The sequence below is a fragment of the Oncorhynchus clarkii genome, unplaced genomic scaffold (assembly GCF_045791955.1).
Source record: "Oncorhynchus clarkii lewisi isolate Uvic-CL-2024 unplaced genomic scaffold, UVic_Ocla_1.0 unplaced_contig_11936_pilon_pilon, whole genome shotgun sequence".
Lineage (NCBI taxonomy): Eukaryota > Metazoa > Chordata > Actinopteri > Salmoniformes > Salmonidae > Oncorhynchus > Oncorhynchus clarkii.
Genome location: NW_027261146.1, coordinates 714,261 through 742,190, shown reverse-complemented (window position 1 = coordinate 742,190; position 27,930 = coordinate 714,261). Strand labels below are relative to the sequence as shown.

Here is a 27,930-nt window from a genome sequence, read left to right as displayed (position 1 = left end):
TTTCAGTGCAGACCGATGTCTCAGTGCCGGGATTCAATCAGATCAGCGCTAGATCTGCATTGTAGCACGGACGACATTTAAAGGTAATTAACAATGGAGCCGACATGTGCAGAATTTGCCGTGAATGCGGTCTTCTGCGATCGCGGGAACTTTCCCTTTAAAAGGTGAATAGTGAATCCCGGCCTTACTTTTAATGTGATCATCTCTCCAGTTGTAGATTTGTATCTAATGTAACTAAGTTACTTTTAATGTGATCATCTCTCCAGTTGTAGATTTGTATCTAATGTAACTAGGTTACTTTAAATGTGATCATCTCTCCAGTTGTACATTTGTATCTAATGTAACTAAGTTACTTTTAATTTGATCATCTCTCCAGTTGTAGATTTGTATCTAATGTAACTAAGTTACTTTTAATGTGATCATCTCTCCAGTTGTAGATTTGTATCTAATGTAACTAAGTTACTTTGAATGTGATCATCTCTCCAGTTGTAGATTTGTATCTAATGTAACTAAGTTACTTTGAATGTGATCATCTCTCCAGTTGTAAATATGAATCTACTGTAACCAAGGCTATTATATGAACACAAAGTGGACTGGACATTAATATGAAATAAAATGACAAAATAAATGTATAACACTGTCGTTATGTATTGCTGTAGATGAGCAGTGGTATGGTTTCTCTTTTGTTGCACCATCTCTTCACAATCAATATGATCTAGAATCATTCTTAAATGTGTTTTGAGGGGACATTTTCTCACATATTTTAAAGTGATATATGGTAGATAGATCCCACTTGTCAAAGGCAGTGATGCCAAACATGTAGACATGTGAAAAGTGAAAGCTGGAACAAGTGTATGGTCTCACTAGCTCAGCGATATGCAGTTACATGCTGTGGCCACCAGATGGAGACAACTCCCCAAGTCAATGAATTACAGGAGCAGCCTTTATTATTATTATGTTAAGCATATTGAACCGCATGTGTTGTATATAATGTGCTGTATAAATAACGTTTGATTCATTGATTAAACAGAGACATGCTAAACAGTGGTCTTCTCAGGAGGATGTAACCGACAGAACATTCAGATAGAAATGTATCATGTAGAACAGAAATGATTGCCTGTCCAATAGAACAGAGAATGGCGTGAACTCTATTCAATCTATTTCTATCTGCAACGTTCAAAGTGTTTCACGTCCCTGAATACACCCCAGAAGTAGGATGAAGTTGCCCATAGACACTGATGTAAGGCCAGCTGTGTATTAGACTCCCCTAATGATTAATGATTGAGTTGTGAGTGGTGTAACCTGATCCGAGACCTGTGTCTAAGGGGGGGGGGCATGCTGCAGGAAGTGATAGAGGAGCCTTAACAACAGAGTTGTGAGCAATGTTCCCTCTACTATTCTTTCCGGGGCTGAGCAAATTTCAGGTCCAGCACGCATTTACTGTGAACACTGAGGCTGTACCAGCTTTAAGTGACAGTTTTAACAGTGGTCAAGTAGGCTACTGTGGCTATTTGATCATAATGTAGGACTACCAGAGGGGTCTACCATCAAAAACAATGGAGAAAATGCATCCCATAATATTTTAACATGGAAATAGCTGTTCTATCATTCAGCCTACAGTAGAAGCCAATGTGTGGTGTTCAATGTAGGCTACATTCTATGAGACGTTTGAAAAACACATTCAGGGCTTGTTGACATGAACCTGTTAATCCACTTGTCCTTCAGACAAGGAGGAGACTGAAAATGTTGTTGAGTCGTTTGATGCAAGAAACCACTTTATGAAATAGAATGCATTATTATTCTCATCCCATTATTACAGCGAATCAGACTAATTATGCTTCCCTCTGCCGATTGGCTACTTAGCTTATTCAAGCCTGTCTCAAAATACAACACTGCCCCTTTAAGACAAAAAAGCTCTTTACCGGAGTCACTTTTCAAATGATGTCTAGAAATGCACACGTGTTGTGTCTTGTAGGAAACAAACACTCCCCCATTGCTGACTCAAACGTATCTATAACTGGGCTAATAACTCACTAACTAGCAAAGGATATGAACAAATGTGGACACGTGACTACATGCAGCTCTCGCTTTGATCTCAAAACAGCTCATCTACTCACGACCGCTGATTCTGTAAAGACAGTCACGTTCAACGGGAATGGCACATGTATGGCAGTGGTTTATTTGCATATAGGCCTACTGCAGCTCTGATTGGTTACGGCGCACCGGTCTGTTTAGATTAGAGTATGTGCATGTCAATGCAATAGAATCCTACTCTGATGAGTTCTGTCTACAACAAAGTCTCTTGAATCGTTGGTTTTGTTTCGGTATGTTGCATTGAAAGTAGCTAATAATTACGTTGATTCGATCACAATTCCCACAGTAAAGGGTTGATAGTGTTAACTAAGGGGGAAACTAGACAGTTGAGTGAGGTTCAATCTCGTGCTTCTCTGCGCAGGCTGATTTTATTTCTGCGCAGAAGCCGTCCCTGGGGAGCTGCGCACATTGGTTGTGAGTGGTGGAACCTGATCCCAGACCTGTGTCTCAGGGGGCCGTGTTGCAGGAAGTGATAGAGCAGCCTGAACAACAGCTGCTTAATGACACACAGTATCTGCTAGAAGGGGCAACAACAGCAGCTTAATGACACACAGGCACAGACACACAGTATCTGCTAGAAGGGGCAACAACAGCATTGAACGAGGACAAACACTGTACAGACAAACAGGAAGTCGAACACATTTACACACATGAAAAGGCAAACACATAAAACAAGTTCACTGTAAACACACAGACACTCTTTCTCTCTCCCTGTAGGTGTGTGCGCTGGTGTGTGTTTACGCGGGTGTGTGTGCGCTGGTGTGTTTACTTGGGTATGTGTGTGTGTGTGTGTGTGCGATGGTGTGTTTACGCGGGTGTGTGTGTCCGCTGGTGTGTGTTTACGTGTGTGTGTGTGTGTAGCGTTCAGCCTCATTTCCCCCCATGACTTTCGTGCTGATTTATTTAGCTTGATTTTACAAAGCAGCTCTTCACACACACACACACACACACACACACACACACACACACACACACACACACACACACACACACACACACACACACACACACACACACACACTCTCAACACCATCAGTATATACCATATATCTGTAGCCTCTAGACTAGAGGGATCATGTTAACACATGGCAATGTATATAGACTGGCAGACAGTCTTTCAACAGCATAGTGTGTGTTGTCTTTCATCAGTGAGTGATTATGAGCAGTAATATAAACTGTACAAGTCAGACAGGAACACATGGAGACCACCTGTATCTGTCTCTCTTTTACCTCTCTCCTTCATTGTCTCAGTCTCTCTCTCTCTTTACCTCTCTCCTTCATTGTCTCAGTCTGTCTCTCTCTCTTTACCTCTCCTTCATTGTCTCAGTCTGTCTCTCTCTCTCTTTACCTCTCCCCTTCATTGTCTCAGTCTCTCTCTTTCTTTACCTCTCTCCTTCATTGTCTCAGTCTCTCTCTCTCCTTCATTGTCTCAGTCTGTCTCTCTCTCTTTACCTCTCCTTCATTGTCTCAGTCTCTCTCTCTCTCCTTCATTGTCTCAGTCTGTCTCTCTCTCCTTCATTGTCTCAGTCTGTCTCTCTCTCTTTACCTCTCTCCTCCATTGTCTCAGTCTGTCTCTCGCTCCTTCATTGTCTCAGTCTGTCTCTCTCTCTTTACCTCTCTCCTTCATTGTCTCAGTCTGTCTCTCTCTCTCTCTTTACCTCTCTCCATTGTCTCAGTCTCTCTCGCTCTTTACCTCTCTCCTTCATTGTCTCAGTCTCTCTCTCGCTCTTTACCTCTCTCCTTCATTGTCTCAGTCTCTCTCTCTTTACCTCTCTCCTTCATTGTCTCAGTCTCTCTCTCTTTACCTCTCTCCTTCATTGTCTCAGTCTCTCTCTCTTTACCTCTCTCCTTCATTGTCTCAGTCTGTCTCTCTCTCTCTCTTTACCTCTCTCCATTGTCTGTCTCTCTCTCTCTTTACCTCTCTCCTTCATTGTCTCAGTCTCTCTCTCTCTTTACCTCTCTCCTTCATTGTCTCAGTCTCTCTCTTTCTTTACCTCTCTCCTTCATTGTCTCAGTCTGTCTCTCTCTTTCTTTACCTCTCTCCATTGTCTCAGTCTGTCTCTCTCTTTCTTTACCTCCCTCCTTCATTGTCTCAGTCTGTCTCTCTCTTTCTTTACCTCTCTCCATTGTCTCAGTCTGTCTCTCTCTTTCTTTACCTCCCTCCTTCATTGTCTCGGTCTCTCTCTCGCTCTTTACCTCTCCTTCATTGTCTCAGTCTCTCTCTCTCTCTCTTTACCTCTCTCCTTCATTGTCTCAGTCTCTCTCTTTCTTTACCTCTCTCCTTCATTGTCTCAGTCTGTCTCTCTCTCTCTTTAGCTCTCTCCATTGTCTGTCTCTCTCTCTCTTTACCTCTCTCCTTCATTGTCTCAGTCTCTCTCTCTCTCTCTTTACCTCTCTCCTTCATTGTCTCAGTCTCTCTTTCTTTACCTCTCTCCTTCATTGTCTCAGTCTGTCTCTCTCTTTCTTTACCTCTCTCCATTGTCTCAGTCTGTCTCTCTCTTTCTTTACCTCCCTCCTTCATTGTCTCAGTCTCTCTCTCGCTCTTTACCTCTCCTTAATTGTCTCAGTCTCTCTCTCTCTCTTTACCTCTCTCCTTCATTGTCTCAGTCTCTCTCTTTCTTTACCTCTCTCCTTCATTGTCTCAGTCTGTCTCTCTCTCTCTTTACCTCTCTCCATTGTCTGTCTCTCTCTCTCTTTACCTCTCTCCTTCATTGTCTCAGTCTCTCTCTCTCTCTCTTTACCTCTCCCCTTCATTGTCTCAGTCTGTCTCTCTCTCTTTACCTCTCTCCTTCATTGTCTCAGTCTCTCTCTCTCTTTACCTCTCCTTCATTGTCTCAGTCAGTCTCTCTCTCTCTTTACCTCCCCTTCATTGTCTCAGTCTGTCTCTCTCTCTTTACCTCTCCCCTTCATTGTCTCAGTCTCTCTCGCTCTTTACCTCTCTCCTTCATTGTCTCAGTCTCTCTATCGCTCTTTACCTCTCTCCTTCATTGTCTCAGTCTCTCTCTCTCTCTCTTTACCTCTCTCCTTCATTGTCTCAGTCTGTCTCTCTCTCTCTCTTTACCTCTCTCCATTGTCTCAGTCTCTCTCTCTCTTTACCTCTCTCCTTCATTGTCTCAGTCTCTCTCTCTTTACCTCTCTCCTTCATTGTCTCAGTCTGTCTCTCTCTCTCTCTTTACCTCTCTCCATTGTCTGTCTCTCTCTCTCTTTACCTCTCTCCTTCATTGTCTCAGTCTCTCTCTCTCTTTACCTCTCTCCTTCATTGTCTCAGTCTCTCTCTTTCTTTACCTCTCTCCTTCATTGTCTCAGTCTGTCTCTCTCTTTCTTTACCTCTCTCCATTGTCTCAGTCTGTCTCTCTCTTTCTTTACCTCCCTCCTTCATTGTCTCAGTCTCTCTCTCGCTCTTTACCTCTCCTTCATTGTCTCAGTCTCTCTCTCTCTCTCTTTACCTCTCTCCTTCATTGTCTCAGTCTCTCTCTTTCTTTACCTCTCTCCTTCATTGTCTCAGTCTGTCTCTCTCTCTCTTTAGCTCTCTCCATTGTCTGTCTCTCTCTCTCTTTACCTCTCTCCTTCATTGTCTCAGTCTCTCTCTCTTTGCCTCTCTCCTTCATTGTCTCAGTCTGTCTCTCTCTCTTTACCTCTCTCCATTGTCTGTCTCTCTCTCTCTTTACCTCTCTCCTTCATTGTCTCAGTCTCTCTCTCTCTTTACCTCTCTCCTTCATTGTCTCAGTCTCTCTCTTTCTTTACCTCTCTCCTTCATTGTCTCAGTCTGTCTCTCTCTTTCTTTACCTCTCTCCATTGTCTCAGTCTGTCTCTCTCTTTCTTTACCTCCCTCCTTCATTGTCTCAGTCTCTCTCTCGCTCTTTACCTCTCCTTAATTGTCTCAGTCTCTCTCTCTCTCTTTACCTCTCTCCTTCATTGTCTCAGTCTCTCTCTTTCTTTACCTCTCTCCTTCATTGTCTCAGTCTGTCTCTCTCTCCTTCATTGTCTCAGTCTGTCTCTCTCTCTTTACCTCTCTCCTCCATTGTCTCAGTCTGTCTCTCGCTCCTTCATTGTCTCAGTCTGTCTCTCTCTCTTTACCTCTCTCCTTCATTGTCTCAGTCTGTCTCTCTCTCTCTCTTTACCTCTCTCCATTGTCTCAGTCTCTCTCGCTCTTTACCTCTCTCCTTCATTGTCTCAGTCTCTCTCTCGCTCTTTACCTCTCTCCTTCATTGTCTCAGTCTCTCTCTCTTTACCTCTCTCCTTCATTGTCTCAGTCTCTCTCTCTTTACCTCTCTCCTTCATTGTCTCAGTCTGTCTCTCTCTCTTTACCTCTCCCCTTCATTGTCTCAGTCTCTCTCGCTCTTTACCTCTCTCCTTCATTGTCTCAGTCTGTCTCTCTCTCTCTCTTTACCTCTCTTCATTGTCTGTCTCTCTCTCTCTTTACCTCTCTCCTTCATTGTCTCAGTCTCTCTCTCTCTTTACCTCTCTCCTTCATTGTCTCAGTCTCTCTCTTTCTTTACCTCTCTCCTTCATTGTCTCAGTCTGTCTCTCTCTTTCTTTACCTCTCTCCATTGTCTCAGTCTGTCTCTCTCTTTCTTTACCTCCCTCCTTCATTGTCTCAGTCTGTCTCTCTCTTTCTTTACCTCTCTCCATTGTCTCAGTCTGTCTCTCTCTTTCTTTACCTCCCTCCTTCATTGTCTCAGTCTCTCTCTCGCTCTTTACCTCTCCTTCATTGTCTCAGTCTCTCTCTCTCTCTCTTTACCTCTCTCCTTCATTGTCTCAGTCTCTCTCTTTCTTTACCTCTCTCCTTCATTGTCTCAGTCTGTCTCTCTCTCTCTTTAGCTCTCTCCATTGTCTGTCTCTCTCTCTCTTTACCTCTCTCCTTCATTGTCTCAGTCTCTCTCTCTTTACCTCTCTCCTTCATTGTCTCAGTCTGTCTCTCTCTCTCTCTTTACCTCTCTCCATTGTCTGTCTCTCTCTCTCTTTACCTCTCTCCTTCATTGTCTCAGTCTCTCTCTCTCTCTCTTTACCTCTCTCCTTCATTGTCTCAGTCTCTCTTTCTTTACCTCTCTCCTTCATTGTCTCAGTCTGTCTCTCTCTTTCTTTACCTCTCTCCATTGTCTCAGTCTGTCTCTCTCTTTCTTTACCTCCCTCCTTCATTGTCTCAGTCTCTCTCTCGCTCTTTACCTCTCCTTAATTGTCTCAGTCTCTCTCTCTCTCTTTACCTCTCTCCTTCATTGTCTCAGTCTCTCTCTATCTTTACCTCTCTCCTTCATTGTCTCAGTCTGTCTCTCTCTCTCTTTACCTCTCTCCATTGTCTGTCTCTCTCTCTCTTTACCTCTCTCCTTCATTGTCTCAGTCTCTCTCTCTCTCTCTTTACCTCTCCCCTTCATTGTCTCAGTCTGTCTCTCTCTCTTTACCTCTCTCCTTCATTGTCTCAGTCTCTCTCTCTCTTTACCTCTCCTTCATTGTCTCAGTCAGTCTCTCTCTCTCTTTACCTCCCCTTCATTGTCTCAGTCTGTCTCTCTCTCTTTACCTCTCCCCTTCATTGTCTCAGTCTCTCTCGCTCTTTACCTCTCTCCTTCATTGTCTCAGTCTCGCTCACTCTTTACCTCTCTCCTTCATTGTCTCAGTCTGTCTCTCTCTCGCTCTTTACCTCTCTCCTTCATTGTCTCAGTCTCTCTCTCGCTCTTTACCTCTCTCCTTCATTGTCTCAGTCTCTCTCTCTCTCTCTCTTTACCTCTCTCCTTCATTGTCTCAGTCTGTCTCTCTCTCTCTCTTTACCTCTCTCCATTGTCTCAGTCTCTCTCTCTCTTTACCTCTCTCCTTCATTGTCTCAGTCTCTCTCTCTTTACCTCTCTCCTTCATTGTCTCAGTCTGTCTCTCTCTCTCTCTTTACCTCTCTCCATTGTCTGTCTCTCTCTCTCTTTACCTCTCTCCTTCATTGTCTCAGTCTCTCTCTCTCTTTACCTCTCTCCTTCATTGTCTCAGTCTCTCTCTTTCTTTACCTCTCTCCTTCATTGTCTCAGTCTGTCTCTCTCTTTCTTTACCTCTCTCCATTGTCTCAGTCTGTCTCTCTCTTTCTTTACCTCCCTCCTTCATTGTCTCAGTCTCTCTCTCGCTCTTTACCTCTCCTTCATTGTCTCAGTCTCTCTCTCTCTCTCTTTACCTCTCTCCTTCATTGTCTCAGTCTCTCTCTTTCTTTACCTCTCTCCTTCATTGTCTCAGTCTGTCTCTCTCTCTCTTTAGCTCTCTCCATTGTCTGTCTCTCTCTCTCTTTACCTCTCTCCTTCATTGTCTCAGTCTCTCTCTCTTTGCCTCTCTCCTTCATTGTCTCAGTCTGTCTCTCTCTCTTTACCTCTCTCCATTGTCTGTCTCTCTCTCTCTTTACCTCTCTCCTTCATTGTCTCAGTCTCTCTCTCTCTTTACCTCTCTCCTTCATTGTCTCAGTCTCTCTCTTTCTTTACCTCTCTCCTTCATTGTCTCAGTCTGTCTCTCTCTTTCTTTACCTCTCTCCATTGTCTCAGTCTGTCTCTCTCTTTCTTTACCTCCCACCTTCATTGTCTCAGTCTCTCTCTCGCTCTTTACCTCTCCTTAATTGTCTCAGTCTCTCTCTCTCTCTTTACCTCTCTCCTTCATTGTCTCAGTCTCTCTCTTTCTTTACCTCTCTCCTTCATTGTCTCAGTCTGTCTCTCTCTCTCTTTACCTCTCTCCATTGTCTGTCTCTCTCTCTCTTTACCTCTCTCCTTCATTGTCTCAGTCTCTCTCTCTTTACCTCTCTCCTTCATTGTCTCAGTCTCTCTCTCTCTTTACCTCTCTCCTTCATTGTCTCAGTCTCTCTCTTTCTTTACCTCTCTCCTTCATTGTCTCAGTCTCTCTCTCTCTCTTTACCTCTCTCCTTCATTGTCTCAGTCTCTCTCTTTCTTTACCTCTCTCCTTCATTGTCTCAGTCTGTCTCTCTCTCTCTTTAGCTCTCTCCATTGTCTGTCTCTCTCTCTCTTTACCTCTCTCCTTCATTGTCTCAGTCTCTCTCTCTCTCTCTTTACCTCTCTCCTTCATTGTCTCAGTCTCTCTTTCTTTACCTCTCTCCTTCATTGTCTCAGTCTGTCTCTCTCTTTCTTTACCTCTCTCCATTGTCTCAGTCTGTCTCTCTCTTTCTTTACCTCCCTCCTTCATTGTCTCAGTCTCTCTCTCGCTCTTTACCTCTCCTTAATTGTCTCAGTCTCTCTCTCTCTCTTTACCTCTCTCCTTCATTGTCTCAGTCTCTCTCTTTCTTTACCTCTCTCCTTCATTGTCTCAGTCTGTCTCTCTCTCTCTTTACCTCTCTCCATTGTCTGTCTCTCTCTCTCTTTACCTCTCTCCTTCATTGTCTCAGTCTCTCTCTCTCTCTCTTTACCTCTCCCCTTCATTGTCTCAGTCTGTCTCTCTCTCTTTACCTCTCTCCTTCATTGTCTCAGTCTCTCTCTCTCTTTACCTCTCCTTCATTGTCTCAGTCAGTCTCTCTCTCTCTTTACCTCCCCTTCATTGTCTCAGTCTGTCTCTCTCTCTTTACCTCTCCCCTTCATTGTCTCAGTCTCTCTCGCTCTTTACCTCTCTCCTTCATTGTCTCAGTCTCTCTCTCTTTACCTCTCTCCTTCATTGTCTCAGTCTGTCTCTCTCTCTCTCTTTACCTCTCTTCATTGTCTGTCTCTCTCTCTCTTTACCTCTCTCCTTCATTGTCTCAGTCTCTCTCTCTCTTTACCTCTCTCCTTCATTGTCTCAGTCTCTCTCTTTCTTTACCTCTCTCCTTCATTGTCTCAGTCTGTCTCTCTCTTTCTTTACCTCTCTCCATTGTCTCAGTCTGTCTCTCTCTTTCTTTACCTCCCTCCTTCATTGTCTCAGTCTGTCTCTCTCTTTCTTTACCTCTCTCCATTGTCTCAGTCTGTCTCTCTCTTTCTTTACCTCCCTCCTTCATTGTCTCAGTCTCTCTCTCGCTCTTTACCTCTCCTTCATTGTCTCAGTCTCTCTCTCTCTCTCTTTACCTCTCTCCTTCATTGTCTCAGTCTCTCTCTTTCTTTACCTCTCTCCTTCATTGTCTCAGTCTGTCTCTCTCTCTCTTTAGCTCTCTCCATTGTCTGTCTCTCTCTCTCTTTACCTCTCTCCTTCATTGTCTCAGTCTCTCTCTCTTTACCTCTCTCCTTCATTGTCTCAGTCTGTCTCTCTCTCTCTCTTTACCTCTCTCCATTGTCTGTCTCTCTCTCTCTTTACCTCTCTCCTTCATTGTCTCAGTCTCTCTCTCTCTCTCTTTACCTCTCTCCTTCATTGTCTCAGTCTCTCTTTCTTTACCTCTCTCCTTCATTGTCTCAGTCTGTCTCTCTCTTTCTTTACCTCTCTCCATTGTCTCAGTCTGTCTCTCTCTTTCTTTACCTCCCTCCTTCATTGTCTCAGTCTGTCTCTCTCTCTCTTTACCTCTCTCCATTGTCTGTCTCTCTCTCTCTTTACCTCTCTCCTTCATTGTCTCAGTCTCTCTCTCTCTCTCTTTACCTCTCCCCTTCATTGTCTCAGTCTGTCTCTCTCTCTTTACCTCTCTCCTTCATTGTCTCAGTCTCTCTCTCTCTTTACCTCTCCTTCATTGTCTCAGTCAGTCTCTCTCTCTCTTTACCTCCCCTTCATTGTCTCAGTCTGTCTCTCTCTCTTTACCTCTCCCCTTCATTGTCTCAGTCTCTCTCGCTCTTTACCTCTCTCCTTCATTGTCTCAGTCTCGCTCGCTCTTTACCTCTCTCCTTCATTGTCTCAGTCTGTCTCTCTCTCGCTCTTTACCTCTCTCCTTCATTGTCTCAGTCTCTCTCTCGCTCTTTACCTCTCTCCTTCATTGTCTCAGTCTCTCTCTCTCTCTCTCTTTACCTCTCTCCTTCATTGTCTCAGTCTCTCTCTTTCTTTACCTCTCTCCTTCATTGTCTCAGTCTGTCTCTCTCTCTCTTTAGCTCTCTCCATTGTCTGTCTCTCTCTCTCTTTACCTCTCTCCTTCATTGTCTCAGTCTCTCTCTCTTTGCCTCTCTCCTTCATTGTCTCAGTCTGTCTCTCTCTCTTTACCTCTCTCCATTGTCTGTCTCTCTCTCTCTTTACCTCTCTCCTTCATTGTCTCAGTCTCTCTCTCTCTTTACCTCTCTCCTTCATTGTCTCAGTCTCTCTCTTTCTTTACCTCTCTCCTTCATTGTCTCAGTCTGTCTCTCTCTTTCTTTACCTCTCTCCATTGTCTCAGTCTGTCTCTCTCTTTCTTTACCTCCCACCTTCATTGTCTCAGTCTCTCTCTCGCTCTTTACCTCTCCTTAATTGTCTCAGTCTCTCTCTCTCTCTTTACCTCTCTCCTTCATTGTCTCAGTCTCTCTCTTTCTTTACCTCTCTCCTTCATTGTCTCAGTCTGTCTCTCTCTCTCTTTACCTCTCTCCATTGTCTGTCTCTCTCTCTCTTTACCTCTCTCCTTCATTGTCTCAGTCTCTCTCTCTTTACCTCTCTCCTTCATTGTCTCAGTCTCTCTCTCTCTTTACCTCTCTCCTTCATTGTCTCAGTCTCTCTCTTTCTTTACCTCTCTCCTTCATTGTCTCAGTCTCTCTCTCTCTCTTTACCTCTCTCCTTCATTGTCTCAGTCTCTCTCTTTCTTTACCTCTCTCCTTCATTGTCTCAGTCTGTCTCTCTCTCTCTTTAGCTCTCTCCATTGTCTGTCTCTCTCTCTCTTTACCTCTCTCCTTCATTGTCTCAGTCTCTCTCTCTCTCTCTTTACCTCTCTCCTTCATTGTCTCAGTCTCTCTTTCTTTACCTCTCTCCTTCATTGTCTCAGTCTGTCTCTCTCTTTCTTTACCTCTCTCCATTGTCTCAGTCTGTCTCTCTCTTTCTTTACCTCCCTCCTTCATTGTCTCAGTCTCTCTCTCGCTCTTTACCTCTCCTTAATTGTCTCAGTCTCTCTCTCTCTCTTTACCTCTCTCCTTCATTGTCTCAGTCTCTCTCTTTCTTTACCTCTCTCCTTCATTGTCTCAGTCTGTCTCTCTCTCTCTTTACCTCTCTCCATTGTCTGTCTCTCTCTCTCTTTACCTCTCTCCTTCATTGTCTCAGTCTCTCTCTCTCTCTCTTTACCTCTCTCCTTCATTGTCTCAGTCTCTCTTTCTTTACCTCTCTCCTTCATTGTCTCAGTCTGTCTCTCTCTTTCTTTACCTCTCTCCATTGTCTCAGTCTGTCTCTCTCTCTTTACCTCTCTCCTTCATTGTCTCAGTCTCTCTCTCTCTTTACCTCTCCTTCATTGTCTCAGTCAGTCTCTCTCTCTCTTTACCTCCCCTTCATTGTCTCAGTCTGTCTCTCTCTCTTTACCTCTCCCCTTCATTGTCTCAGTCTCTCTCGCTCTTTACCTCTCTCCTTCATTGTCTCAGTCTCTCTCTCTTTACCTCTCTCCTTCATTGTCTCAGTCTGTCTCTCTCTCTCTCTTTACCTCTCTTCATTGTCTGTCTCTCTCTCTCTTTACCTCTCTCCTTCATTGTCTCAGTCTCTCTCTCTCTTTACCTCTCTCCTTCATTGTCTCTGTCTCTCTCTTTCTTTACCTCTCTCCATTGTCTCAGTCTGTCTCTCTCTTTCTTTACCTCCCTCCTTCATTGTCTCAGTCTCTCTCTCGCTCTTTACCTCTCCTTCATTGTCTCAGTCTCTCTCTCTCTCTCTTTACCTCTCTCCTTCATTGTCTCAGTCTCTCTCTTTCTTTACCTCTCTCCTTCATTGTCTCAGTCTGTCTCTCTCTCTCTTTAGCTCTCTCCATTGTCTGTCTCTCTCTCTCTTTACCTCTCTCCTTCATTGTCTCAGTCTCTCTCTCTTTACCTCTCTCCTTCATTGTCTCAGTCTGTCTCTCTCTCTCTCTTTACCTCTCTCCATTGTCTGTCTCTCTCTCTCTTTACCTCTCTCCTTCATTGTCTCAGTCTCTCTCTCTCTCTCTTTACCTCTCTCCTTCATTGTCTCAGTCTCTCTTTCTTTACCTCTCTCCTTCATTGTCTCAGTCTGTCTCTCTCTTTCTTTACCTCTCTCCATTGTCTCAGTCTGTCTCTCTCTTTCTTTACCTCCCTCCTTCATTGTCTCAGTCTCTCTCTCGCTCTTTACCTCTCCTTAATTGTCTCAGTCTCTCTCTCTCTCTTTACCTCTCTCCTTCATTGTCTCAGTCTCTCTCTTTCTTTACCTCTCTCCTTCATTGTCTCAGTCTGTCTCTCTCTCTCTTTACCTCTCTCCATTGTCTGTCTCTCTCTCTCTTTACCTCTCTCCTTCATTGTCTCAGTCTCTCTCTCTCTCTCTTTACCTCTCCCCTTCATTGTCTCAGTCTGTCTCTCTCTCTTTACCTCTCTCCTTCATTGTCTCAGTCTCTCTCTCTCTTTACCTCTCCTTCATTGTCTCAGTCAGTCTCTCTCTCTCTTTACCTCCCCTTCATTGTCTCAGTCTGTCTCTCTCTCTTTACCTCTCCCCTTCATTGTCTCAGTCTCTCTCGCTCTTTACCTCTCTCCTTCATTGTCTCAGTCTCGCTCGCTCTTTACCTCTCTCCTTCATTGTCTCAGTCTGTCTCTCTCTCGCTCTTTACCTCTCTCCTTCATTGTCTCAGTCTCTCTCTCGCTCTTTACCTCTCTCCTTCATTGTCTCAGTCTCTCTCTCTCTCTCTCTTTACCTCTCTCCTTCATTGTCTCAGTCTGTCTCTCTCTCTCTCTTACCTCTCTCCATTGTCTCAGTCTCTCTCTCTCTTTACCTCTCTCCTTCATTGTCTCAGTCTCTCTCTCTTTACCTCTCTCCTTCATTGTCTCAGTCTGTCTCTCTCTCTCTCTTTACCTCTCTCCATTGTCTGTCTCTCTCTCTCTTTACCTCTCTCCTTCATTGTCTCAGTCTCTCTCTCTCTTTACCTCTCTCCTTCATTGTCTCAGTCTCTCTCTTTCTTTACCTCTCTCCTTCATTGTCTCAGTCTGTCTCTCTCTTTCTTTACCTCTCTCCATTGTCTCAGTCTGTCTCTCTCTTTCTTTACCTCCCTCCTTCATTGTCTCAGTCTCTCTCTCGCTCTTTACCTCTCCTTCATTGTCTCAGTCTCTCTCTCTCTCTCTTTACCTCTCTCCTTCATTGTCTCAGTCTCTCTCTTTCTTTACCTCTCTCCTTCATTGTCTCAGTCTGTCTCTCTCTCTCTTTAGCTCTCTCCATTGTCTGTCTCTCTCTCTCTTTACCTCTCTCCTTCATTGTCTCAGTCTCTCTCTCTTTGCCTCTCTCCTTCATTGTCTCAGTCTGTCTCTCTCTCTTTACCTCTCTCCATTGTCTGTCTCTCTCTCTCTTTACCTCTCTCCTTCATTGTCTCAGTCTCTCTCTCTCTTTACCTCTCTCCTTCATTGTCTCAGTCTCTCTCTTTCTTTACCTCTCTCCTTCATTGTCTCAGTCTGTCTCTCTCTTTCTTTACCTCTCTCCATTGTCTCAGTCTGTCTCTCTCTTTCTTTACCTCCCACCTTCATTGTCTCAGTCTCTCTCTCGCTCTTTACCTCTCCTTAATTGTCTCAGTCTCTCTCTCTCTCTTTACCTCTCTCCTTCATTGTCTCAGTCTCTCTCTTTCTTTACCTCTCTCCTTCATTGTCTCAGTCTGTCTCTCTCTCTCTTTACCTCTCTCCATTGTCTGTCTCTCTCTCTCTTTACCTCTCTCCTTCATTGTCTCAGTCTCTCTCTCTTTACCTCTCTCCTTCATTGTCTCAGTCTCTCTCTCTCTTTACCTCTCTCCTTCATTGTCTCAGTCTCTCTCTTTCTTTACCTCTCTCCTTCATTGTCTCAGTCTCTCTCTCTCTCTTTACCTCTCTCCTTCATTGTCTCAGTCTCTCTCTTTCTTTACCTCTCTCCTTCATTGTCTCAGTCTGTCTCTCTCTCTCTTTAGCTCTCTCCATTGTCTGTCTCTCTCTCTCTTTACCTCTCTCCTTCATTGTCTCAGTCTCTCTCTCTCTCTCTTTACCTCTCTCCTTCATTGTCTCAGTCTCTCTTTCTTTACCTCTCTCCTTCATTGTCTCAGTCTGTCTCTCTCTTTCTTTACCTCTCTCCATTGTCTCAGTCTGTCTCTCTCTTTCTTTACCTCCCTCCTTCATTGTCTCAGTCTCTCTCTCGCTCTTTACCTCTCCTTAATTGTCTCAGTCTCTCTCTCTCTCTTTACCTCTCTCCTTCATTGTCTCAGTCTCTCTCTTTCTTTACCTCTCTCCTTCATTGTCTCAGTCTGTCTCTCTCTCTCTTTACCTCTCTCCATTGTCTGTCTCTCTCTCTCTTTACCTCTCTCCTTCATTGTCTCAGTCTCTCTCTCTCTCTCTTTACCTCTCCCCTTCATTGTCTCAGTCTGTCTCTCTCTCTTTACCTCTCTCCTTCATTGTCTCAGTCTCTCTCTCTCTTTACCTCTCCTTCATTGTCTCAGTCTCTCTCGCTCTTTACCTCTCTCCTTCATTGTCTCAGTCTCTCAATCGCTCTTTACCTCTCTCCATTGTCTGTCTCTCTCTCTCTTTACCTCTCTCCTTCATTGTCTCAGTCTCTCTCTCTCTCTCTTTACCTCTCCCCTTCATTGTCTCAGTCTGTCTCTCTCTCTTTACCTCTCTCCTTCATTGTCTCAGTCTCTCTCTCTCTTTACCTCCCCTTCATTGTCTCAGTCTGTCTCTCTCTCTTTACCTCTCCCCTTCATTGTCTCAGTCTCTCTCGCTCTTTACCTCTCTCCTTCATTGTCTCAGTCTCTCAATCGCTCTTTACCTCTCTCCTTCATTGTCTCAGTCTCTCTCTCTCTCTCTTTACCTCTCTCCTTCATTGTCTCAGTCTGTCTCTCTCTCTCTCTTTACCTCTCTCCATTGTCTCAGTCTCTCTCTCTCTTTACCTCTCTCCTTCATTGTCTCAGTCTCTCTCTCTTTACCTCTCTCCTTCATTGTCTCAGTCTGTCTCTCTCTCTCTCTTTACCTCTCTCCATTGTCTGTCTCTCTCTCTCTTTACCTCTCTCCTTCATTGTCTCAGTCTCTCTCTCTCTTTACCTCTCTCCTTCATTGTCTCAGTCTCTCTCTTTCTTTACCTCTCTCCTTCATTGTCTCAGTCTGTCTCTCTCTTTCTTTACCTCTCTCCATTGTCTCAGTCTGTCTCTCTCTTTCTTTACCTCCCTCCTTCATTGTCTCAGTCTCTCTCTCGCTCTTTACCTCTCCTTCATTGTCTCAGTCTCTCTCTCTCTCTCTTTACCTCTCTCCTTCATTGTCTCAGTCTCTCTCTTTCTTTACCTCTCTCCTTCATTGTCTCAGTCTGTCTCTCTCTCTCTTTAGCTCTCTCCATTGTCTGTCTCTCTCTCTCTTTACCTCTCTCCTTCATTGTCTCAGTCTCTCTCTCTTTGCCTCTCTCCTTCATTGTCTCAGTCTGTCTCTCTCTCTTTACCTCTCTCCATTGTCTGTCTCTCTCTCTCTTTACCTCTCTCCTTCATTGTCTCAGTCTCTCTCTCTCTTTACCTCTCTCCTTCATTGTCTCAGTCTCTCTCTTTCTTTACCTCTCTCCTTCATTGTCTCAGTCTGTCTCTCTCTTTCTTTACCTCTCTCCATTGTCTCAGTCTGTCTCTCTCTTTCTTTACCTCCCACCTTCATTGTCTCAGTCTCTCTCTCGCTCTTTACCTCTCCTTAATTGTCTCAGTCTCTCTCTCTCTCTTTACCTCTCTCCTTCATTGTCTCAGTCTCTCTCTTTCTTTACCTCTCTCCTTCATTGTCTCAGTCTGTCTCTCTCTCTCTTTACCTCTCTCCATTGTCTGTCTCTCTCTCTCTTTACCTCTCTCCTTCATTGTCTCAGTCTCTCTCTCTTTACCTCTCTCCTTCATTGTCTCAGTCTCTCTCTCTCTTTACCTCTCTCCTTCATTGTCTCAGTCTCTCTCTTTCTTTACCTCTCTCCTTCATTGTCTCAGTCTCTCTCTCTCTCTTTACCTCTCTCCTTCATTGTCTCAGTCTCTCTCTTTCTTTACCTCTCTCCTTCATTGTCTCAGTCTGTCTCTCTCTCTCTTTAGCTCTCTCCATTGTCTGTCTCTCTCTCTCTTTACCTCTCTCCTTCATTGTCTCAGTCTCTCTCTCTCTCTCTTTACCTCTCTCCTTCATTGTCTCAGTCTCTCTTTCTTTACCTCTCTCCTTCATTGTCTCAGTCTGTCTCTCTCTTTCTTTACCTCTCTCCATTGTCTCAGTCTGTCTCTCTCTTTCTTTACCTCCCTCCTTCATTGTCTCAGTCTCTCTCTCGCTCTTTACCTCTCCTTAATTGTCTCAGTCTCTCTCTCTCTCTTTACCTCTCTCCTTCATTGTCTCAGTCTCTCTCTTTCTTTACCTCTCTCCTTCATTGTCTCAGTCTGTCTCTCTCTCTCTTTACCTCTCTCCATTGTCTGTCTCTCTCTCTCTTTACCTCTCTCCTTCATTGTCTCAGTCTCTCTCTCTCTCTCTTTACCTCTCCCCTTCATTGTCTCAGTCTGTCTCTCTCTCTTTACCTCTCTCCTTCATTGTCTCAGTCTCTCTCTCTCTTTACCTCTCCTTCATTGTCTCAGTCTCTCTCGCTCTTTACCTCTCTCCTTCATTGTCTCAGTCTCTCAATCGCTCTTTACCTCTCTCCATTGTCTGTCTCTCTCTCTCTTTACCTCTCTCCTTCATTGTCTCAGTCTCTCTCTCTCTCTCTTTACCTCTCCCCTTCATTGTCTCAGTCTGTCTCTCTCTCTTTACCTCTCTCCTTCATTGTCTCAGTCTCTCTCTCTCTTTACCTCCCCTTCATTGTCTCAGTCTGTCTCTCTCTCTTTACCTCTCCCCTTCATTGTCTCAGTCTCTCTCGCTCTTTACCTCTCTCCTTCATTGTCTCAGTCTCTCAATCGCTCTTTACCTCTCTCCTTCATTGTCTCAGTCTCTCTCTCTCTCTCTTTACCTCTCTCCTTCATTGTCTCAGTCTGTCTCTCTCTCTCTCTTTACCTCTCTCCATTGTCTCAGTCTCTCTCTCTCTTTACCTCTCTCCTTCATTGTCTCAGTCTCTCTCTCTTTACCTCTCTCCTTCATTGTCTCAGTCTGTCTCTCTCTCTCTCTTTACCTCTCTCCATTGTCTGTCTCTCTCTCTCTTTACCTCTCTCCTTCATTGTCTCAGTCTCTCTCTCTCTTTACCTCTCTCCTTCATTGTCTCAGTCTCTCTCTTTCTTTACCTCTCTCCTTCATTGTCTCAGTCTGTCTCTCTCTTTCTTTACCTCTCTCCATTGTCTCAGTCTGTCTCTCTCTTTCTTTACCTCCCTCCTTCATTGTCTCAGTCTCTCTCTCGCTCTTTACCTCTCCTTCATTGTCTCAGTCTCTCTCTCTCTCTCTTTACCTCTCTCCTTCATTGTCTCAGTCTCTCTCTTTCTTTACCTCTCTCCTTCATTGTCTCAGTCTGTCTCTCTCTCTCTTTAGCTCTCTCCATTGTCTGTCTCTCTCTCTCTTTACCTCTCTCCTTCATTGTCTCAGTCTCTCTCTCTTTGCCTCTCTCCTTCATTGTCTCAGTCTGTCTCTCTCTCTTTACCTCTCTCCATTGTCTGTCTCTCTCTCTCTTTACCTCTCTCCTTCATTGTCTCAGTCTCTCTCTCTCTTTACCTCTCTCCTTCATTGTCTCAGTCTCTCTCTTTCTTTACCTCTCTCCTTCATTGTCTCAGTCTGTCTCTCTCTTTCTTTACCTCTCTCCATTGTCTCAGTCTGTCTCTCTCTTTCTTTACCTCCCTCCTTCATTGTCTCAGTCTCTCTCTCGCTCTTTACCTCTCCTTAATTGTCTCAGTCTCTCTCTCTCTCTTTACCTCTCTCCTTCATTGTCTCAGTCTCTCTCTTTCTTTACCTCTCTCCTTCATTGTCTCAGTCTGTCTCTCTCTCCTTCATTGTCTCACTCTGTCTCTCTCTCTTTACCTCTCTCCTCCATTGTCTCAGTCTGTCTCTCTCTCCTTCATTGTCTCAGTCTGTCTCTCTCTCTTTACCTCTCTCCTTCATTGTCTCAGTCTGTCTCTCTCTCTCTCTTTACCTCTCTCCATTGTCTCAGTCTCTCTCGCTCTTTACCTCTCTCCTTCATTGTCTCAGTCTCTCTCTCGCTCTTTACCTCTCTCCTTCATTGTCTCAGTCTCTCTCTCTTTACCTCTCTCCTTCATTGTCTCAGTCTCTCTCTCTTTACCTCTCTCCTTCATTGTCTCAGTCTCTCTCTCTTTACCTCTCTCCTTCATTGTCTCAGTCTGTCTCTCTCTCTCTCTTTACCTCTCTCCATTGTCTGTCTCTCTCTCTCTTTACCTCTCTCCTTCATTGTCTCAGTCTCTCTCTCTCTTTACCTCTCTCCTTCATTGTCTCAGTCTCTCTCTTTCTTTACCTCTCTCCTTCATTGTCTCAGTCTGTCTCTCTCTTTCTTTACCTCTCTCCATTGTCTCAGTCTGTCTCTCTCTTTCTTTACCTCCCTCCTTCATTGTCTCAGTCTGTCTCTCTCTTTCTTTACCTCTCTCCATTGTCTCAGTCTGTCTCTCTCTTTCTTTACCTCCCTCCTTCATTGTCTCAGTCTCTCTCTCGCTCTTTACCTCTCCTTCATTGTCTCAGTCTCTCTCTCTCTCTCTTTACCTCTCTCCTTCATTGTCTCAGTCTCTCTCTTTCTTTACCTCTCTCCTTCATTGTCTCAGTCTGTCTCTCTCTCTCTTTAGCTCTCTCCATTGTCTGTCTCTCTCTCTCTTTACCTCTCTCCTTCATTGTCTCAGTCTCTCTCTCTTTACCTCTCTCCTTCATTGTCTCAGTCTGTCTCTCTCTCTCTCTTTACCTCTCTCCATTGTCTGTCTCTCTCTCTCTTTACCTCTCTCCTTCATTGTCTCAGTCTCTCTCTCTCTCTCTTTACCTCTCTCCTTCATTGTCTCAGTCTCTCTTTCTTTACCTCTCTCCTTCATTGTCTCAGTCTGTCTCTCTCTTTCTTTACCTCTCTCCATTGTCTCAGTCTGTCTCTCTCTTTCTTTACCTCCCTCCTTCATTGTCTCAGTCTCTCTCTCGCTCTTTACCTCTCCTTAATTGTCTCAGTCTCTCTCTCTCTCTTTACCTCTCTCCTTCATTGTCTCAGTCTCTCTCTTTCTTTACCTCTCTCCTTCATTGTCTCAGTCTGTCTCTCTCTCTCTTTACCTCTCTCCATTGTCTGTCTCTCTCTCTCTTTACCTCTCTCCTTCATTGTCTCAGTCTCTCTCTCTCTCTCTTTACCTCTCCCCTTCATTGTCTCAGTCTGTCTCTCTCTCTTTACCTCTCTCCTTCATTGTCTCAGTCTCTCTCTCTCTTTACCTCTCCTTCATTGTCTCAGTCAGTCTCTCTCTCTCTTTACCTCCCCTTCATTGTCTCAGTCTGTCTCTCTCTCTTTACCTCTCCCCTTCATTGTCTCAGTCTCTCTCGCTCTTTACCTCTCTCCTTCATTGTCTCAGTCTCGCTCGCTCTTTACCTCTCTCCTTCATTGTCTCAGTCTGTCTCTCTCTCGCTCTTTACCTCTCTCCTTCATTGTCTCAGTCTCTCTCTCGCTCTTTACCTCTCTCCTTCATTGTCTCAGTCTCTCTCTCTCTCTCTCTTTACCTCTCTCCTTCATTGTCTCAGTCTGTCTCTCTCTCTCTCTTTACCTCTCTCCATTGTCTCAGTCTCTCTCTCTCTTTACCTCTCTCCTTCATTGTCTCAGTCTCTCTCTCTTTACCTCTCTCCTTCATTGTCTCAGTCTGTCTCTCTCTCTCTCTTTACCTCTCTCCATTGTCTGTCTCTCTCTCTCTTTACCTCTCTCCTTCATTGTCTCAGTCTCTCTCTCTCTTTACCTCTCTCCTTCATTGTCTCAGTCTCTCTCTTTCTTTACCTCTCTCCTTCATTGTCTCAGTCTGTCTCTCTCTTTCTTTACCTCTCTCCATTGTCTCAGTCTGTCTCTCTCTTTCTTTACCTCCCTCCTTCATTGTCTCAGTCTCTCTCTCGCTCTTTACCTCTCCTTCATTGTCTCAGTCTCTCTCTCTCTCTCTTTACCTCTCTCCTTCATTGTCTCAGTCTCTCTCTTTCTTTACCTCTCTCCTTCATTGTCTCAGTCTGTCTCTCTCTCTCTTTAGCTCTCTCCATTGTCTGTCTCTCTCTCTCTTTACCTCTCTCCTTCATTGTCTCAGTCTCTCTCTCTTTGCCTCTCTCCTTCATTGTCTCAGTCTGTCTCTCTCTCTTTACCTCTCTCCATTGTCTGTCTCTCTCTCTCTTTACCTCTCTCCTTCATTGTCTCAGTCTCTCTCTCTCTTTACCTCTCTCCTTCATTGTCTCAGTCTCTCTCTTTCTTTACCTCTCTCCTTCATTGTCTCAGTCTGTCTCTCTCTTTCTTTACCTCTCTCCATTGTCTCAGTCTGTCTCTCTCTTTCTTTACCTCCCACCTTCATTGTCTCAGTCTCTCTCTCGCTCTTTACCTCTCCTTAATTGTCTCAGTCTCTCTCTCTCTCTTTACCTCTCTCCTTCATTGTCTCAGTCTCTCTCTTTCTTTACCTCTCTCCTTCATTGTCTCAGTCTGTCTCTCTCTCTCTTTACCTCTCTCCATTGTCTGTCTCTCTCTCTCTTTACCTCTCTCCTTCATTGTCTCAGTCTCTCTCTCTTTACCTCTCTCCTTCATTGTCTCAGTCTCTCTCTCTCTTTACCTCTCTCCTTCATTGTCTCAGTCTCTCTCTTTCTTTACCTCTCTCCTTCATTGTCTCAGTCTCTCTCTCTCTCTTTACCTCTCTCCTTCATTGTCTCAGTCTCTCTCTTTCTTTACCTCTCTCCTTCATTGTCTCAGTCTGTCTCTCTCTCTCTTTACCTCTCTCCATTGTCTGTCTCTCTCTCTCTTTATCTCTCTCCTTCATTGTCTCAGTCTCTCTCTCGCTCTTTTTCCCTTTTGTACTTTAAGTATTTGCACATCGTAACAACACTGTGCATAGACATAATATGACATTATCTATCTATTATTTTTGGAACTTTTATGAGTGTAATGTTTACTGTTCATTTATATTGTTTATTTCTCTTCTGTTTATTATCTATTTCACTTGCTTTGGCAATGTTAACATATGTTTCCCATGCCAATAAAGACCCTCGAAGTGTAAAGTTGTACAGTGACTTTAGCCTCATTATGGTGTGGCCTTGACTTGTCTCTTATAGTGTATGGCTGTGCAAACACACACACACACACACACACACACACACACACACACACACACACACACACACACACTTACTCTTTCTCTCTCGCTCTCTCTCCGGAGAAAGGAGGACCTATGCCTCTGACGTCAATCAAAATGAATTCCCTTTCCTGTCAGAGCGCGCTGATCGTTGCCTTTGTTCGCGCACACATTAGCAGCTCCAGTCCCGCGTGTAGTAAAAGACGGGTTAAACGAAAACCTTTCTCAGAGTCACCGAAGAGTGCGAGAAGAACGGAGTAAAAACAAGGTCAAAAAAAATAAATAATTGTAAATAGTGTTCAGGATTTTTTTCCATTTACAAAACACTTCACCGTGGTAAGTGTCCTATAACCAGAGATGTGGTAGCTTTTTAACACTACTAGGTCTAAATGTCACACGTTGTAGAGCACCTTAAATATAGTTGAATATATTGGGATGTGAAGGATATTGTTCAATGTAGTAGCAATTTACTCCCCAGTTACTTTATCCCCTTCTTCTCAGTGCTGGAATGCCAAGCGGGCCACGTGCCATTACCGGTGAATGGAACATGACGCATAGCGCACAGCGCCCTCAGAATTGCTTCATATTGTGACGAATAGACCGAAACATTCTTCATCTGCAGGAGTACATTTAGTTGAAGGAGGGAGGGGGAAAGGGCATATTTTGGCACGTCCAGGCTGCGCTTAGACGATAGGGTTACTGCGGGGCGCCTGGTGCTGCGCTGCAGTGATAGTCTGTGGTTAGGCGATTGACACACACACACACACACACACACACACACACACACACACACACACCCCAGTGGAGGCTGGTGGGAGGAGCTATAGGAACGTAAATGGAACGGAGTCAATCATGTGGTTTGACGTGTCGTATATCGTTCCATTGACTCCATTCCAGCGATAACAATGAGCCCCTCCTCCAATAGCTCCTCCTACCAGCCTCCTCTGACACACACACAGTGAGACTGTTCCCAGTAGCCAGGGGGGTTCCTGGTGAAGTGATTCTGGGACATTCTGAACTCAATCACATTGCCAGGGATTTCCAATGGCTGGGCGGGAAACTCTACACAGAACCTGGAAACCTGATACAGTAGGAATATCTGGCAACTCATTCATTCATATCCATTCAGCTACCCAGACCTGGAAACCTGATACTGGATCACACAGTCTGTCAGGGATTTTCAGTGGCTCTGGGGGAAGAATACCTGAAACCTGGCAACCTCATATTAGCCTGTAGGCTACCTGAACCTGGCAACACCTGATACAGTAAGCGTAGCATACAATCTGGGGGGGACACTACCTGGACCTGGCAACCTCATTTTAGCCTATACCTGGACCTGGCAACCTCATATTAACCTATACCTGGACATGGCAACCTCATATTAACCTATACCTGGACCTAGCAACCTCATATTAACCTATACCTGGACCTAGCAACCTCATATTAACCAATACCTGGACCTGGTAACCTCATATTAACTTATACCTGAACCTGGCAACCCCATATTAGCGTATACCTGGACCAGTCAACCTAATTTTAACCAATACCTGGACCTGGCAACCTCATATTAACTTATACCTGGAAACCTCATTTTAACCTGTACCTGGCAACCTCATATTAACCTACATCTGGCAACCTCATTAACTTATACCTGGACCTGGCATCCTCATTTTAACTTTACCTGGCAACATCATATTAGCCTATATCTGGATCTGGCGACCTCATATTAACCTATACCTGGACCTAGCAACCTCATATTAACCTATACCTGGACCTGGACACCTCATATTAACCTATACCTGGCTACCTCATATTAACCTGGACCTGGCTACCTCATATTAACCTGGACCTGGCAACCTCATATTAGCCTATACCTGGCAACCTCATATTAGCCTATACCTGGCAACCTCATATTAGCCTATACCTGGACCTGGCAACCTCATATTAACCTATACCTGGACCTGGCAACCTCATATTAACCTATACCTGGACCTGGCTACCTCATATTAACTTGGACCTGGCAACCTCATATTAGCCTATACCTGGCAACCTCATATTAACCTATACCTGGACCTGGCAACCTCATATTAACCTATACCTGGACACCTCATATTAACCTATACCTGGACCTGGCTACCTCATATTAACCCGGACCTGGCAACCTCATATTAGCCTATACCTGGCAACCTCATATTAACCTATACCTGGACCTGGCAACCTCATATTAACCTATATCTGGACTTGGCAACCTCATTTTAACCTGGACCTGGCAACCTCATATTAACCTGGACCTGGCTACCTCATATTAACCTGGAAACCTCATATTGGCCTATACCTGTCACCCTCATATTAACCCATACCTGGCAACCTCATATTAGCCTATACCTGGACCTGGCAACCTCATATTAACCTATACCTTGACCTGGCAACCTCATATTAGCCTGTACCTGACAACATTAACCTGTACCTGGCACCCTCATATTAACCTATACCTGGCAACCTCATTTTAACGTATACCTGGACCGGTCAACCTCATTTTAACCAATACCTGGACCTGGTAACCTCATATTAACTTATACCTGAACCTGGCAACCCCATATTAGCGTATACCTGGACCAGTCAACCTAATTTTAACCAATACCTGGACCTGGCAACCTCATATTAACTTATACCTGGAAACCTCATTTTAACCTGTACCTGGCAACCTCATATTAACCTACATCTGGCAACCTCATTAACTTATACCTGGACCTGGCATCCTCATTTTAACTTTACCTGGCAACATCATATTAGCCTATATCTGGATCTGGCGACCTCATATTAAACTATACCTGGACCTGGTAACCTCATATTAACCTATACCTGGACCTGGTAACCTCATATTAACCTATACCTGGACACCTCATATTAACCTATACCTGGACCTGGTAACCTCATATTAACCTATACCTGGTAACCTCATATTAACCTATACCTGGACCTGGTAACCTCATATTAACCTATACCTGATAACCTCATATGAACCTATACCTGGACCTGGTAACCTCATATTAACCTATACCTGGACCTGGTAACCTCACATGAACCTATACCTGGACCTGGTAACCTCACATTAACCTATACCTGGACCTAGCAACCTCATATGAACCTATACCTGGACCTGGTAACCTCATATGAACCTATACCTGGACCTGGTAACCTCACATTAACCTATACCTGGACCTGGTAACCTCATATTAACCTATACCTGGACCTGGTAACCTCATATTAACTTATACCTGGAAACCTCATTTTAACCTGTACCTGGCAACCTCATATTAACTTATACCTGGCAACCTCATTTTAACCTGTACCTGGCAACCTCATATTAACCTATATCTGGCAACCTCATTAATTTATACCTGGACCTGGTAACCTCATATTAACCTATACCTGGTAACCTCATATGAACCTATACCTGGACCTGGTAACCTCATATGAACCTATACCTGGACCTGGTAACCTCATATTAACCTATACCTGGACCTGGTAACCTCATATTAACCCGTACCTGGACCTGGTAACCTCATATTAACCTGTACCTGGACCTGGTAACCCCCACATTAACCTATACCTGGTAACCTTATATTAACCTATACCTGGACCTGGTAACCTCACATTAACCTATACCTGGACCTGGTAACCTCACATTAACCTATACCTGGACCTGGTAACCCCCACATTAACCTATACCTGGTAACCTCATATTAACCTATACCTGGACCTGGTAACCTCACATTAACCTATACCTGGACCTGGTAACCTCACATTAACCTATACCTGGACCTGGTAACCTCATATTAACCTATACCTGGTAACCTCACATTAACCTATACCTGGACCTGGTAACCTCATATTAACCTATACCTGGACCTGGTAACCTCACATTAACCTATACCTGGTAACCTCACATTAACCTATACCTGGACCTGGTAACCTCACATTAACCTATACCTGGACCTGGTAACCTCACATTAACCTATACCTGGACCTGGTAACCTCACATTAACCTATACCTGGACCTGGTAACCCCACATTAACCTATACCTGGACCTGGTAACCTCACATTAACCTATACCTGGACCTGGTAACCTCATATTAACCTATACCTGGTAACCTCACATTAACCTATACCTGGACCTGGTAACCTCATATTAACCTATACCTGGACCTGGTAACCTCACATTAACCTATACCTGGTAACCTCACATTAACCTATACCTGGACCTGGTAACCTCATATTAACCTATACCTGGACCTGGTAACCTCACATTAACCTATACCTGGTAACCTCACATTAACCTGGACCTGGACCTGGTAACCTCATATTAACCTATATCTGAACCTGGTAACCTCACATTAACCTATACCTGGACCTGGTAACCTCACATTAACCTATACCTGGTAACCTCACATTAACCTATACCTGGACCTGGTAACCTCACATTAACCTATACCTGGACCTGGTAACCTCACATTAACCTATATCTGAACCTGGTAACCTCACATTAACCTGGACCTGGTAACCTCATATTAACCTATACCTGGACCTGGTAACCTCATATTAACCTGGACCTGGTAACCTCATATTAACCTGGACCTGGTAACCTCATATTAACCTGGACCTGGTAACCTCATATTAACCTGGACCTGGTAACCTCATATTAACCTGGACCTGGTAACCTCATATTAACCTATACCTGGTAACCTCATATTAACCTATACCTGGTAACCTCATATTAACCTATACCTGGACCTGGTAACCTCACATTAACCTATACCTGGACCTGGTAACCTCACATTAACCTATACCTGGACCTGGTAACCCCACATTAACCTATACCTGGTAACCTCATATGAACCTATACCTGGACCTGGCAACCTCATATTAACCTATACCTGGACCTGGTAACCTCATATGAACCTATACCTGTACCTGGTAACCTCATATGAACCTATACCTGGACCTGGTAACCTCATATGAACCTGTACCTGGACCTGGTAACCTCATATGAACCTATACCTGGACCTGGTAACCCCACATTAACCTATACCTGGACCTGGACACCTCATATGAACCTACACATGGACACCTCATATTAACCTATACCTGGACCTGGTAACCTCATATTAACCTGGACCTGGTAACCTCATATGAACCTGTACCTGGAAACACCTGATGCTGTATCATATAATCAACCATTAGGTTTCCTCTCCCCTCTCGGTGCTGCTGGTGTAGTGTGAGGTGTAACCCTGTCCTCTGTAGCAATGGGACTTAGCCCACATGTGAAGTGTGGGTGTGTGTCATGTTCACAGTGGCTAAATGACATTGCCCAGGGGGGTTCTATGTGCTGGAGGTCCATTAGTGTCCCCCTATAATAATAGATGCCATTTAGCAGATTATTTTATCCAAAGCCACTCACAGTCATGCATACATTGTATGTATCGATCCCACTATCCTTCCCTTGAAAGCGCCATGCTCTAACTGAGCTACAGAGTATCTCTCTCACTCACACACGTGTGTGTCGTAGTTCTCTGTGTACAGGAAACTGCTGTCTGTGTTCCCAGACAGGATATGACATCATTACCAAATGAATGAGGTGTGGAACATGACAAGTGTCTTTCTCAGTCTCTGACACTCATTTTTTCCTCTCTCCTTTCCT

At 44.4% G+C, this 27,930-nt stretch overlaps 1 protein-coding gene across 1 annotated transcript in view; it reads right to left on the bottom strand.

Moving 5' to 3' along the window:
- Positions 1-22,681, bottom strand: part of LOC139405396 (alpha-2-macroglobulin-like) — an 81,679-nt gene extending 58,998 nt beyond the window's left edge. The window contains exon 1 of the mRNA XM_071147714.1: positions 22,286-22,681. The gene's annotated coding sequence lies outside the window, so the exon portion shown is untranslated. The remainder of the gene's footprint in view (positions 1-22,285) is intronic.
- Positions 22,682-27,930: the final 5,249 nt, after the last annotated feature.